Source organism: Rattus norvegicus, chromosome 12 (assembly GCF_021556685.1).
Source record: "Rattus norvegicus strain SHRSP/BbbUtx chromosome 12, alternate assembly SHRSP_T2T, whole genome shotgun sequence".
Lineage (NCBI taxonomy): Eukaryota > Metazoa > Chordata > Mammalia > Rodentia > Muridae > Rattus > Rattus norvegicus.
Window position 1 is genome coordinate 25,447,568 of NC_141545.1, and position 15,666 is coordinate 25,463,233.

At 41.4% G+C, this 15,666-nt stretch overlaps 1 pseudogene; it reads right to left on the reverse strand.

Annotated features, from left to right (window-relative positions):
- Positions 1-12,588: 12,588 nt before the first annotated feature.
- Positions 12,589-15,380, reverse strand: LOC148002265 (paired immunoglobulin-like type 2 receptor beta; annotated as a pseudogene).
- Between the last annotated feature and the right edge of the window lie 286 nt (positions 15,381-15,666).

Consider the following 15,666-nt stretch of genomic DNA (forward strand, 5'->3'; position numbering starts at 1 on the left):
GATACAGAAAATGTGGTACATCTACACAATGGAATATTACTCAGCTATCAAAAACAACGAGTTTATGAAATTCGTAGGCAAATGGTTGGAACTGGAAAATATCATCCTGAGTGAGCTAACCCAATCACAGAAAGACATACATGGTATGCACTCATTGATAAGTGGCTATTAGCCCAAATGCTTGAATTACCCTAGATCCCTAGAACAAACGAAACTCAAGACGGATGATCAAAATGTGAATGCTTCACTCCTTCTTTAAATGAGGAAAAAGAATACCCTTGGCAGGGAAGGGAGAGGCAAAGATTAAAACAGAGACTGAAGGAACTCCCATTCAGAGCCTGCCCCACATGTGGCCCATACATATACAGCCACCCAATTAGACAAGATGGATGAAGCAAAGAAGTGCAGACCGACAGGAGCCGGATGTAGATCGCTCCTGAGAGACACAGCCAGAATACAGCAAATATAGAGGCGAATGCCAGCAGCAAACCACTGAACTGAGAATAGGTCCCCTATTGAAGGAATCAGAGAAAGAACTGGAAGAGCTTGAAGGGGCTCGAGACCCCAAAAGTACAACAATGCCAAGCAACCAGAGCTTCCAGGGACTAAGCCACTACCTAAAGACTATACATGGACTGACCCTGGACTCTGACCCCATAGGTAGCAATGAATATCCTAGTAAGAGCACCAGTGGAAGGGGAAGCCCTGGGTCCTGCTAAGACTGAACCCCCAGTGAACTAGTCTATGGGGGGAGGGCGGCAATGGGGGGAGGGTTGGGAGGGGAACACCCATAAGGAAGGGGAGGGGGGAGGGGAATGATTGCCTGGAAACCGGGAAAGGGAATAACACTCGAAATGTATATAAGAAATACTCAAGTTAATAAAAAAAAAATGGAAATAGAAGCAATCAAGAAAGAACACATGGAAACAACCCTGGATATAGAAAACCAAAAGAAGAGACAAGGAGCTGTAGATAGAAGCCTCACCAACAGAATACAAGAGATGGAAGAGAGAATCTCGGGAGCAGAAGATTCCCTAGAAATCATTGACTCAACTGTCAAAGATAATGTAAAGCGGAAAAAGCTACTGGTCCAAAACATACAGAAAATCCAGGACTCAATGAGAAGATCAAACCTAAGGATAATAGGTATAGAAGAGAGTGAAGACTCCCAGCTCAAAGGACCAGTAAATATCTTCAACAAAATCATAGAAGAAAACTTCCCTAACCTAAAAAAAGAGATACCCATAGGCATACAAGAAGCCTACAGAACTCCAAATAGATTGGACCAGAAAAGAAACACCTCCCGTCACATAATAGTCAAAACACCAAACGCACAAAATAAAGAAAGAATATTAAAAGCAGTAAGGGAAAAAGGTCAAGGCAGACCTATCAGAATCACACCAGACTTTTCGCCAGAAACTATGAAGGCCAGAAGATCCTGGACAGATGTCATACAGACCCTAAGAGAACACAAATGCCAGCCCAGGTTACTGTATCCTGCAAAACTCTCAATTAACATAGATGGAGAAACCAAGATATTCCATGACAAAACCAAATTTTCACAATATCTTTCTACAAATCCAGCACCACAAAGGATAATAAAGGGTAAAGCCCAACATAAGGAGGCAAGCTATACCCTAGAAGAAGCAAGAAACTAATCGTCTTGGCAACAAAACAAAGAGAATGAAAGCACACAAACATAACCTCACATCCAAATATGAATATAACAGGAAGCAATAATCACTATTCCTTAATATCTCTTAACATCAATGGCCTCAACTCCCCAATAAAAAGACATAGATTAACAAACTGGATACGCAACGAGGACCCTGCATTCTGCTGCCTACAGGAAACACACCTCAGAGACAAAGACAGACACTACCTCAGGGTGAAAGGCTGGAAAACAACTTTCCAAGCAAATGGTCAGAAGAAGCAAGCTGGAGTAGCCATTCTAATATCAAATAAAATCAATTTTCAATTAAAAGTCATCAAAAAAGATAAGGAAGGACACTTCATATTCATCAAAGGAAAAATCAACCAAGATGAACTCTCAATCCTAAATATCTATGCCCCAAATACAAGGGCACCTACATATGTAAAAGAAACCTTACTAAAGCTCAAAACACACATTGCACCTCACACAATAATAGTGGGAGATTTCAACACCCCACTCTCATCAATGGACAGATCATGGAAACAGAAATTACACAGAGACCTAGACAGACTAAGAGAAGTCATGAGCCAAATGGACTTAACAGATATTTATAGAACATTCTATCCTAAAGCAAAAGGATATACTTTCTTCTCAGCTCCTCATGGTACTTTCTCCAAAATTGACCATATAGTTGGTCAAAAAACAGGCCTCAACAGGTATAGAAAGATAGAAATAATCCCATGCGTGCTATCAGACCACCACGGCCTAAAACTGGTCTTCAATAACAATAAGGGAAGAATGCCCACATATACGTGGAAATTGAACAATGCTCTACTCAATGATAACCTAGTCAAGGAAGAAATAAAGAAAGAAATTAAAAACTTTTTAGAATTTAATGAAAATGAAGGTACAACATACCCAAACTTATGGGACACAATGAAAGCTGTGCTAAGAGGAAAACTCATAGCGCTGATTGCCTGCAGAAAGAAACAGGAAAGAGCATATGTCAGCAGCTTGACAGCACACCTAAAAGCTCTAGAACAAAAAGAAGCAAATACACCCAGGAGGAGTAGAAGGCAGGAAATAATCAAACTCAGAGCTGAAATCAACCAAGTAGAAACAAAAAGGACCATAGAAAGAATCAATAGAACCAAAAGTTGGTTCTTTGAGAAAATCAACAAGATAGATAAACCCTTAGCCAGACTAACGAGAGGACCCAGAGAGTGTGTCCAAATTAACAAAATCAGAAATAAAAAGGGAGACATAACTACAGATTCAGAGGAAATTCAAAAAATCATCAGATCTTGTTATAAAAGCCTATATTCAACAAAACTTGAAAATCTACAGGAAATGGACAATTTCCTAGGCAAATATCAGGTACCGAAGTTAAATCAGGAACAGATAAACCAGTTAAACAACCCCATAACTCCTAAGGAAATAGAAGCAGTCATTAAAGGTCTCCCAACCAAAAAGAGCCCAGGTCCAGACGGGTTAAGTGCAGAATTCTATCAAACCTTCATAGAAGACCTCATACCAATATTATCCAAACTATTCCACAAAATTGAAACAGATGGATCACTCCCGAATTCCTTCTATGAAGCCACAATTACTCTTATACCTAAACCACACAAAGACCCAACAAAGAAAGAGAACTTCAGACCAATTTCCCTTATGAATATCGACGCAAAAATACTCAATAAAATTCTGGCAAACCGAATCCAAGAGCACATCAAAACAATCATCCACCATGGCCAAGTAGGCTTCATCCCAGGCATGCAGGGATGGTTTAATATACGGAAAACCATCAACGTGATCCATTATATAAACAAACTGAAAGAACAAAACCACATGATCATTTCATTAGATGCTGAGAAAGCATTTGACAAAATTCAACACCCGTTCATGATAAAAGTCCTGGAAAGAATAGGAATTCAAGGCCCATACCTAAACATAGTAAAAGCCATATACAGCAAACCAGTTGCTAACATTAAACTAAATGGAGAGAAAGTTGAAGCAATCCCACTAAAATCAGGGACTAGACAAGGCTGCCCACTCTCTCCCTACTTATTCAATATAGTTCTTGAAGTTCTAGCCAGAGCAATCAGACAACAAAAGGAGATCAAAGGGCTACAGATCGGAAAAGAAGAGGTCAAAATATCACTATTTGCAGATGACATGATAGTATATTTAAGTGATCCCAAAAGTTCCACCAGAGAACTACTAAAGCTGATAAACAACTTCAGCAAAGTGGCTGGGTATAAAATTAACTCAAATAAATCAGTTGCCTTCCTCTATACAAAAGAGAAACAAGCCGAGAAAGAAATTAGGGAAACGACACCCTTCATAATAGACCCAAATAATATAAAGTACCTCGGTGTGACTTTAACCAAGCAAGTAAAAGATCTGTACAATAAGAACTTCAAGACACTGAGGAAAGAAATTGAAGAAGACCTCAGAAGATGGAAAGATCTCCCATGCTCATGGATTGGCAGGATTAATATGGTAAAAATGGCAATTTTACCAAAAGCAATCTACAGATTCAATGCAATCCCCATCAAAATACCAATCCAATTCTTCAAAGAGTTAGACAGAACAATTTGCAAATTCATCTGGAATAACAAAAAACCCAGGATAGCTAAAGCTATCCTCAACAATAAAAGGACTTCAGGGGGAATCACTATCCCTGAACTCAAGCAGTATTACAGAGCAATAGTGATAAAAACTGCATGGTATTGGTACAGAGACAGACAGATAGACCAATGGAATAGAATTGAAGACCCAGAAATGAACCCACACACCTATGGTCACTTGATTTTTGACAAAGGAGCCAAAACCATCCAATGGAAAAAAGATAGTATTTTCAGCAAATGGTGCTGGTTCAACTGGAGGGCAACATGTAGAAGAATGCAGATCGATCCATGCTTATCACCCTGTACAAAGCTTAAGTCCAAGTGGATCAAGGACCTCCACATCAAACCAGACACACTCAAACTAATAGAAGAAAAACTAGGGAAGCATCTGGAACACATGGGCACTGGAAAAAATTTCCTGAACAAAACACCAATGGCTTATGCTCTAAGATCAAGAATCGACAAATGGGATCTCATAAAACTGCAAAGCTTCTGTAAGGCAAAGGACACTGTGGTTAGGACAAAACGGCAACCAACAGATTGGGAAAAGATCTTTACCAATCCTACAACAGATAGAGGCCTTATTTCCAAAATATACAAAGAACTCAAGAAGTTAGACCGCAGGGAAACAAATAACCCTATTAAAAATGGGGTTCAGAGCTAAACAAAGAATTCACAGCTGAGGAATGCCGAATGGCTGAGAAACACCTAAAGAAATGTTCAACATCTTTAGTCATAAGGGAAATGCAAATCAAAACAACCCTGAGATTTCACCTCACACCAGTGCGATTGCCTAAGATCAAAAACTCAGGTGACAGCAGATGCTGGCGAGGATGTGGAGAAAGAGGAACACTCCTCCATTGTTGGTGGGATTGCAGACTGGTAAAACCATTCTGGAAATCAGTCTGGAGGTTCCTCAGAAAATTGGACATTGAACTGCCTGATGATCCAGCTATACCTCTCTTGGGCATATACCCAAAAGATGCCTCAACATATAAAAGAGACACGTGCTCCACTATGTTCATCGCAGCCTTATTTATAATAGCCAGAAGCTGGAAAGAACCCAGATGCCCTTCAACAGAGGAATGGATACAGAAAATGTGGTACATCTACACAATGGAATATTACTCAGCTATCAAAAACAACGAGTTTATGAAATTCGTAGGCAAATGGTTGGAACTGGAAAATATCATCCTGAGTGAGCTAACCCAATCACAGAAAGACATACATGGTATGCACTCATTGATAAGTGGCTATTAGCCCAAATGCTTGAATTACCCTAGATCCCTAGAACAAACGAAACTCAAGACGGATGATCAAAATGTGAATGCTTCACTCCTTCTTTAAATGAGGAAAAAGAATACCCTTGGCAGGGAAGGGAGAGGCAAAGATTAAAACAGAGACTGAAGGAACTCCCATTCAGAGCCTGCCCCACATGTGGCCCATACATATACAGCCACCCAATTAGACAAGATGGATGAAGCAAAGAAGTGCAGACCGACAGGAGCCGGATGTAGATCGCTCCTGAGAGACACAGCCAGAATACAGCAAATATAGAGGCGAATGCCAGCAGCAAACCACTGAACTGAGAATAGGTCCCCTATTGAAGGAATCAGAGAAAGAACTGGAAGAGCTTGAAGGGGCTCGAGACCCCAAAAGTACAACAATGCCAAGCAACCAGAGCTTCCAGGGACTAAGCCACTACCTAAAGACTATACATGGACTGACCCTGGACTCTGACCCCATAGGTAGCAATGAATATCCTAGTAAGAGCACCAGTGGAAGGGGAAGCCCTGGGTCCTGCTAAGACTGAACCCCCAGTGAACTAGTCTATGGGGGGAGGGCGGCAATGGGGGGAGGGTTGGGAGGGGAACACCCATAAGGAAGGGGAGGGGGGAGGGGAATGATTGCCTGGAAACCGGGAAAGGGAATAACACTCGAAATGTATATAAGAAATACTCAAGTTAATAAAAAAAAAATGGAAATAGAAGCAATCAAGAAAGAACACATGGAAACAACCCTGGATATAGAAAACCAAAAGAAGAGACAAGGAGCTGTAGATAGAAGCCTCACCAACAGAATACAAGAGATGGAAGAGAGAATCTCGGGAGCAGAAGATTCCCTAGAAATCATTGACTCAACTGTCAAAGATAATGTAAAGCGGAAAAAGCTACTGGTCCAAAACATACAGAAAATCCAGGACTCAATGAGAAGATCAAACCTAAGGATAATAGGTATAGAAGAGAGTGAAGACTCCCAGCTCAAAGGACCAGTAAATATCTTCAACAAAATCATAGAAGAAAACTTCCCTAACCTAAAAAAAGAGATACCCATAGGCATACAAGAAGCCTACAGAACTCCAAATAGATTGGACCAGAAAAGAAACACCTCCCGTCACATAATAGTCAAAACACCAAACGCACAAAATAAAGAAAGAATATTAAAAGCAGTAAGGGAAAAAGGTCAAGGCAGACCTATCAGAATCACACCAGACTTTTCGCCAGAAACTATGAAGGCCAGAAGATCCTGGACAGATGTCATACAGACCCTAAGAGAACACAAATGCCAGCCCAGGTTACTGTATCCTGCAAAACTCTCAATTAACATAGATGGAGAAACCAAGATATTCCATGACAAAACCAAATTTTCACAATATCTTTCTACAAATCCAGCACCACAAAGGATAATAAAGGGTAAAGCCCAACATAAGGAGGCAAGCTATACCCTAGAAGAAGCAAGAAACTAATCGTCTTGGCAACAAAACAAAGAGAATGAAAGCACACAAACATAACCTCACATCCAAATATGAATATAACAGGAAGCAATAATCACTATTCCTTAATATCTCTTAACATCAATGGCCTCAACTCCCCAATAAAAAGACATAGATTAACAAACTGGATACGCAACGAGGACCCTGCATTCTGCTGCCTACAGGAAACACACCTCAGAGACAAAGACAGACACTACCTCAGGGTGAAAGGCTGGAAAACAACTTTCCAAGCAAATGGTCAGAAGAAGCAAGCTGGAGTAGCCATTCTAATATCAAATAAAATCAATTTTCAATTAAAAGTCATCAAAAAAGATAAGGAAGGACACTTCATATTCATCAAAGGAAAAATCAACCAAGATGAACTCTCAATCCTAAATATCTATGCCCCAAATACAAGGGCACCTACATATGTAAAAGAAACCTTACTAAAGCTCAAAACACACATTGCACCTCACACAATAATAGTGGGAGATTTCAACACCCCACTCTCATCAATGGACAGATCATGGAAACAGAAATTACACAGAGACCTAGACAGACTAAGAGAAGTCATGAGCCAAATGGACTTAACAGATATTTATAGAACATTCTATCCTAAAGCAAAAGGATATACTTTCTTCTCAGCTCCTCATGGTACTTTCTCCAAAATTGACCATATAGTTGGTCAAAAAACAGGCCTCAACAGGTATAGAAAGATAGAAATAATCCCATGCGTGCTATCAGACCACCACGGCCTAAAACTGGTCTTCAATAACAATAAGGGAAGAATGCCCACATATACGTGGAAATTGAACAATGCTCTACTCAATGATAACCTAGTCAAGGAAGAAATAAAGAAAGAAATTAAAAACTTTTTAGAATTTAATGAAAATGAAGGTACAACATACCCAAACTTATGGGACACAATGAAAGCTGTGCTAAGAGGAAAACTCATAGCGCTGATTGCCTGCAGAAAGAAACAGGAAAGAGCATATGTCAGCAGCTTGACAGCACACCTAAAAGCTCTAGAACAAAAAGAAGCAAATACACCCAGGAGGAGTAGAAGGCAGGAAATAATCAAACTCAGAGCTGAAATCAACCAAGTAGAAACAAAAAGGACCATAGAAAGAATCAATAGAACCAAAAGTTGGTTCTTTGAGAAAATCAACAAGATAGATAAACCCTTAGCCAGACTAACGAGAGGACCCAGAGAGTGTGTCCAAATTAACAAAATCAGAAATAAAAAGGGAGACATAACTACAGATTCAGAGGAAATTCAAAAAATCATCAGATCTTGTTATAAAAGCCTATATTCAACAAAACTTGAAAATCTACAGGAAATGGACAATTTCCTAGGCAAATATCAGGTACCGAAGTTAAATCAGGAACAGATAAACCAGTTAAACAACCCCATAACTCCTAAGGAAATAGAAGCAGTCATTAAAGGTCTCCCAACCAAAAAGAGCCCAGGTCCAGACGGGTTAAGTGCAGAATTCTATCAAACCTTCATAGAAGACCTCATACCAATATTATCCAAACTATTCCACAAAATTGAAACAGATGGATCACTCCCGAATTCCTTCTATGAAGCCACAATTACTCTTATACCTAAACCACACAAAGACCCAACAAAGAAAGAGAACTTCAGACCAATTTCCCTTATGAATATCGACGCAAAAATACTCAATAAAATTCTGGCAAACCGAATCCAAGAGCACATCAAAACAATCATCCACCATGGCCAAGTAGGCTTCATCCCAGGCATGCAGGGATGGTTTAATATACGGAAAACCATCAACGTGATCCATTATATAAACAAACTGAAAGAACAAAACCACATGATCATTTCATTAGATGCTGAGAAAGCATTTGACAAAATTCAACACCCGTTCATGATAAAAGTCCTGGAAAGAATAGGAATTCAAGGCCCATACCTAAACATAGTAAAAGCCATATACAGCAAACCAGTTGCTAACATTAAACTAAATGGAGAGAAAGTTGAAGCAATCCCACTAAAATCAGGGACTAGACAAGGCTGCCCACTCTCTCCCTACTTATTCAATATAGTTCTTGAAGTTCTAGCCAGAGCAATCAGACAACAAAAGGAGGTCAAGGGGATACAGATCGGAAAAGAAGAAGTCACAATATCACTATTTGCAGATGATATGATAGTTTATTTAAGTGATCCCAAAAGTTCCACCAGAGAACTACTAAAGCTGATAAACAACTTCAGCAAAGTGGCTGGGTATAAAATATACTCAAATAAATCAGGAGCCTTCCTCTACACAAAAGAGAAACAAGCCGAGAAAGAAATTAGGGAAACGACACCCTTCATAATAGACCCAAGTAATATAAAGTACCTCGGTGTGACTTTAACCAAGCAAGTAAAAGATCTGTACAATAAGAACTTCAAGACACTGAAGAAAGAAATTGAAGAAGACCTCAGAAGATGGAAAGATCTCCCATGCTCATGGATTGGCAGGATTAATATAGTAAAAATGGCCATTTTACCAAAAGCGATCTACAGATTCAATGCAATCCCCATCAAAATACCAATCCAATTCTTCAAAGAGTTAGACAGAACAATTTGCAAATTCATCTGGAATAACAAAAAACCCAGGATAGCTAAAACTATCCTCAACAATAAAAGGACTTCAGGGGGAATCACTATCCCTGAACTCAAGCAGTATTACAGAGCAATAGTGATAAAAACTGCATGGTATTGGTACAGAGACAGACAGATAGACCAATGGAATAGAATTGAAGACCCAGAAATGAACCCACACACCTATGGTCACTTGATTTTTGACAAAGGAGCCAAAACCATCAAATGGAAAAAAGATAGCATTTTCAGCAAATGGTGCTGGTTCAACTGGAGGTCAACATGTAGAAGAATGCAGATCAATCCATGCTTATCACCCTGTACAAAGCTTAAGTCCAAGTGGATCAAGGACCTCCACATCAAACCTGATACACTCAAACTTATAGAAGAAAAACTAGGGAAGCATCTGGAACACATGGACACTGGAAAAAATTTCCTGAACAAAACACCAATGGTTTATGCTCTAAGATCAAGAATCGACAAATGGGATCTCATAAAACTGCAAAGCTTCTGTAAGGCAAAGGACACTGTGGTTAGGACAAAAAGGCAACCAACAGATTGGGAAAAGATCTTTACCAATCCTACAACAGATAGAGGCCTTATATCCAAAATATACAAAGAACTCAAGAAGTTAGACCACAGGGAGACAAATAACCCTATTAAAAAATGGGGTTCAGAGCTAAACAAAGAATTCACAGCTGAGGAATGCCGAATGGCTGAGAAACACCTAAAGAAATGTTCAACGTCTTTAGTCATAAGGGAAATGCAAATCAAAACAACCCTGAGATTTCACCTCACACCAGTGAGAATGGCTAAGATCAAAAACTCAGGTGACAGCAGATGCTGGCGAGGATGCGGAGAAAGGGGAACACTCCTCCATTGTTGGTGGGATTGCAGACTGGTACAACCATTCTGGAAATCAGTCTGGAGGTTCCTCAGAAAATTGGACATTGAACTGCCTGAGGATCCAGCTATACCTCTCTTGGGCATATACCCAAAATATGCCCCAACATATACAAAAGGCACGTGCTCCACTATGTTCATCGCAGCCTTATTTATAATAGCCAGAAGCTGGAAAGAACCCAGATGCCCTTCAACAGAGGAATGGATACAGAAAATATGGTACATCTACACAATGGAATATTACTCAGCTATCAAAAACAACGGCTTTATGAAATTCGTAGGCAAATGGTTGGAACTGGAAAATATCATCCTGAGTGAGCTAACCCAAACACAGAAAGACATACATGGTATGCACTCACTGATAAGTGGCTATTAGCCCAAATGCTTGAATTACCCTAGATGCCTAGAACAAATGAAACTCAAGACGGATGATCAAAATGTGAATGCTTCACTCCTTCTCTAAAAGGGGAACAAGAATACCCTTGGCAGGGAAGAGAGAGGCAAAGATTAAAACAGAGACTGAAGGAACACCCATTCAGAGCCTGCCCCACATGTGGCCCATACATATACAGCCACCCAATTAGACAAGATGGATGAAGCAAAGAAGTGCAGACCGACAGGAGCCGGATGTAGATCTCTCCTGAGAGACACAGCCAGAATACAGCAAATACAGAGGCGAATGCCAGCAGCAAACCACTAAACTGAGAATAGGACCCCCATTGAAGGAATCAGAGAAAGAACTGGAAGAGCTTGAAGGGGCTCGAGACCCCATATGTACAACAATGCCAAGTAACCAGAGCTTCCAGGGACTAAGCCACTACCCAGAGACTATACATGGACTGATCCTGGACTCTGACCTCATAGGTAGCAATGAATATCCTAGTAAGAGCACCAGTGGAAGGGGAAGCCCTGGGTCCTGCTAAGACTGAACCCCCAGTGAACTAGACTGTTGGGGGGAGGGCGGCAATGGGGGGATGGTTGGGAGGGGAACACCCATAAGGAAGGGGAGGGGGGAGGGGGATGTTTACCCGGAAACCAAAGAATTATTATTACGTATTAAATAAATTTAAAAAAAATCATTTATTTGTGCAGAAATGCAGTTGGATTTCAAATACGAACGTCATTGTATTTTTAGTTGTGTGTGTGTGTGTGTGTGTGTGTGTGTGTGTGTGTGTGTGTGTGTGTGTGTGTTTGTGTGCATGTTTGTTGTCAGGACTTAATATATAAAATTTGCCATTCTGCAAAATCATTACCTTTAAAGTATTTCTCCAGTATTTTTTTAAAATTTACTTAAAGAGACACGTGTATATTTGCATATGTGCAGACACATTTGGATGGTAGAGGAAAACTTTAGCATTGTCCTATGGGAGATGTTCTCTCTGGATTTTGAGACAGGTCAGTCATAGTTCTCACCCATGAGGTAAGGTTTACAACACAGTGAGCCCCAGGAATCGTAGTGTCTCTGCCTGTCCAAGTATCTGACAACTCTTTATGTGGCTTACGGGATACTCATGTCCCTCTATGTGGGGCAATCACATCCACTGAGACACTTCAATAGGTGTTTCATATTTTTGCTCAGGAGGATTAGATATCTAGTGTCCAACTCTTTAGCTCATTTTAGTGATAGGTTCTCTGTATAGATTTCTTTCTGTTTATGGGTCTATTACTTTCCATTTTAGTCACACATGCCCAACAAAAAGAGGTGTTCCTTTTTATAGCTATCACTGCCTGTAACATGTTGTCTGCAAATGCTGGTCTACCCTCAGATCTTCTTTAGCACCCACAGCTCTTTCCAGATGAACAGTCAGCCCCTGTGGCTCCTGAGTTCCTCCTTGAATTCCTTAAGAGCAGGCTCTGTGTTCATCTGCATTTGTTCCTCTAATTTCCAGGTGGTCAGGAAGGACAGCAGGCTTCATGGATGCAGTCCTTGTAGAGTTCAGGCACATTTTCCTCCTTTTGTTCTCGTTACTGTTCCCTGCCCAAGCCTGCCATTCTCCATCTCCCACTGCTGAGAACACTCCCAGTGGGAAGTTCAGATGAGGCCTGTCATGGACCACTTACCTTTGCTTCCTCAACAGAAAGATGATCCATCCACAGATGGGGAAGGTGACCACAACTTTGGCCATGATCATCCCTTCTATGGCTACCAGATTCAGCAGTGAATGATTCATCTGACCTCCTGTGTCCTCCAGACCAGTTGTGAAGACTGCAGAAGAGATGATGGAGGGGATCCATCCATGGGTGGTGCTGAGTGCTGTGGAGAGATGAGAAGTGAGCAGATCTTCCCTGAATGAGGGAGGATGGGTGACTTTCAGATCTTGTGTCCTCTGTGGGATGTGAAATGGGAAACAGCTGTCAGATGTTGACACAGAACAGGAAACAGATCCTTAAGACTGAGACTCTAGGAGAGCAAGCTCAAATTCACAGTTCCCAACTGTCCTGGCTGTGTGTCCAAAGATTTTTTAATTGGGTCATAAATAACTAAGCCAGAGAAATACAGTGAATTTTGATGTAAACTTAAGTAAGTAACTGATATGAATCATCCATATTCTACTTGAATCTTACAACCTGAGTTTGACCTTGAATATCCACATGAAGAACCACCTAAACCTTTAATCCAAGCCCAAGAGGCAGCAGTAGGTAGAACTCTGTGAGCTGACAGCCAGCCTGTCTACTTCCACACCAAACAGAGCAGAGTAAGCTATAACCCTATTACTTTGACAGTGAAATCAGGATTGTCCCTGTGGCTCACTGGCCAGCCAACCTAGTCTTCTTGAGAAATTTCAAGCCAGTGAGAGAACCAGGTCCAAAATAAGGTGGATTAGACCTACAATCTCCTATAGCCTCCACATGTAGATGAACAAATGTGCACACACACACACACACACACACACACACACACACACACACCTTAATAGACCCAGATGTTCACACAAACTATGTACAAAATGTGTATAATAGAAACTATATCATTTAAGCTGTACAAAAGATCTCAGTCCAAGGCATAGGTCATTCCTTTACTCTACAAACATCATAGACCATCAGTTCTCAACCAGTAGGTAAGTATCTCACCGGGGTCCCATAACAGGTATCTGGCATATCAGATATTTACACTATAACTCATAACAGTAGTAAACTAAGAATTATAAAGTAGCACATGGTACTGTTTTTATTGGGTGTCACAACATGAGGAACTGTGTTAAGGTATCGTAGCACTAGGAAGGCTGACTCAGGAAACAGCTATGTTTTCTCTGTCCCGTAAACCCTAAAAACTGTGGTTTGAGTTTGCATTAGGTCAATGTCAGCTGTAGCCTGCAAAAATAACCAAACTACAGGTATCCCTCCTGTAGGTGGACCTTGATGTGATCATAAGCTACCTCTGGAGGCACATGGCTCTAATGTCAGCACTTATGAGGCAGATTCGAAACAGATTTCTGTGAGTTCCAGGCCAGCCGGGTCAACATACTGAGTATAAGCACAGTCAGGATAAATGCTACGACCCTGTCTTACAAAAACTTAAACACAAAAAAAACAATAATAACAAGAGCAACTAAGGAAGGTCCTGATAAACACTGCAACTCGTAGCATCCCCAGCTGCTATAGGGCCATGTGTAGGACCACAGAGTGACTGGGCTTGCCCTCAGTGTTCCATGGGGAGGGTGCAATTACATCTGCTTACAAAGAGCACAGGGATCAGAAGACAAAACATCCAATCATGTCAATGGGGACATTATTTTTTAAGAGCCTACTGTCTTGTATGAGAGAGGGGAGGGTAAGGGAGGGGAACGGGAAGTTGGAAAACCGAAAGAAGACAGGACAGTAGATAGGGAGAAATGACAGATGTGTCCTGGGGAACAGGGAGGGAAAATGAGGGACTGTGGAGACAGGTGGCAGTTACACTTAGACAAGAACACCAACATGATCCAGTGGTACCCACTATATGTTCTGGGTTTAGGTCAGAGCTGGGTAGAAATGCTGCATACAGGGACCAATTGGAGCCCTGCCACAGGACCAAGAGTGTTAGCCATATTCTGGACACTTTCATGCACCTTGAGGTCATGGGGAAGGGTATACCTGGGCAGGACAGCAGTTGCACTGGGATGAAAGGTGTGAGATAGGGGGTAGGGCACATGCTGAAGCCTAGGGAGTGGGTGTGGGTCTGTCTGAGCAGTGAATAAGAGACAAGAGCAAAGGAGTCAGCAAAGACTTGACATGATTATGCAGAAAAGATGCTGCTGGAAGAGGTGTTAGCAGGGCCAAGGGAAAGGTATGTGAAAGAAAGCTCAAAGCTGTGGAGCCTGAGGTGACATCTAGGGGACAAGCAAGCTGCACATGTCAAAGTCTGAGCCATGATGGCTCACCATGGACAATGGAGAGTTGGGTCCCAGGGATCGACTGCCATCTCTTCCTATCTTCTGTGGTGCTCAGGCAGATGTTACAGAAGTATGTGGCCTGGTCATTCTCCTTCAATTTAAGGATTCTGAGGAGTCCAGATATCTGACCCTGTGTCCAGTTCAGGCTGAGCCCGTCCTTGAGGTGCTCATGAATGAAAGGTAGCGTGGAGTTGTAGATGAATTTCCCGTGGTAGTCTTTCCATCTCCAGGCTATGCTCATCTGTGGATTCTTGGCCAAATTCCAGGGGAAGGAGAAGGAAAAAGGGATCTCAATGGAGCCACCCTGGACTCAAGAGAAGAGAGCTGGTTTGTTAATTCCATAGTCATTTTTTCTTCTGTATCCTGCTGAGTGCCCTGGGAAAGACAGGGAGAAGAACATGACCTGTGAACTCTTCCTGCCTTTGCCTGCTCCGTCTGGCACAGTTTCCAACTCCTTGAGTTTCATGGACAGGGACTGTAAAGCTACTCCACTTTCTAAAGGAGTCTTTCTACCTCACCTCCACCTTCATAATTCACAGACACACAGACACACAGACACACACAGACACACACACAGACACACACACAAGAGAGAGATAAACAGAGATAGAGAAAGAGACAGACAGAGATAGAGAGACATGGACAGATAGCAGAGAGAGAGGTAGACAGACCAAGACACACAGAGAAAGACAGAGAGACACAGGCACAGAGACACAGAGAGAAAACAATGCACCGTTGACAGCTAATCAGTT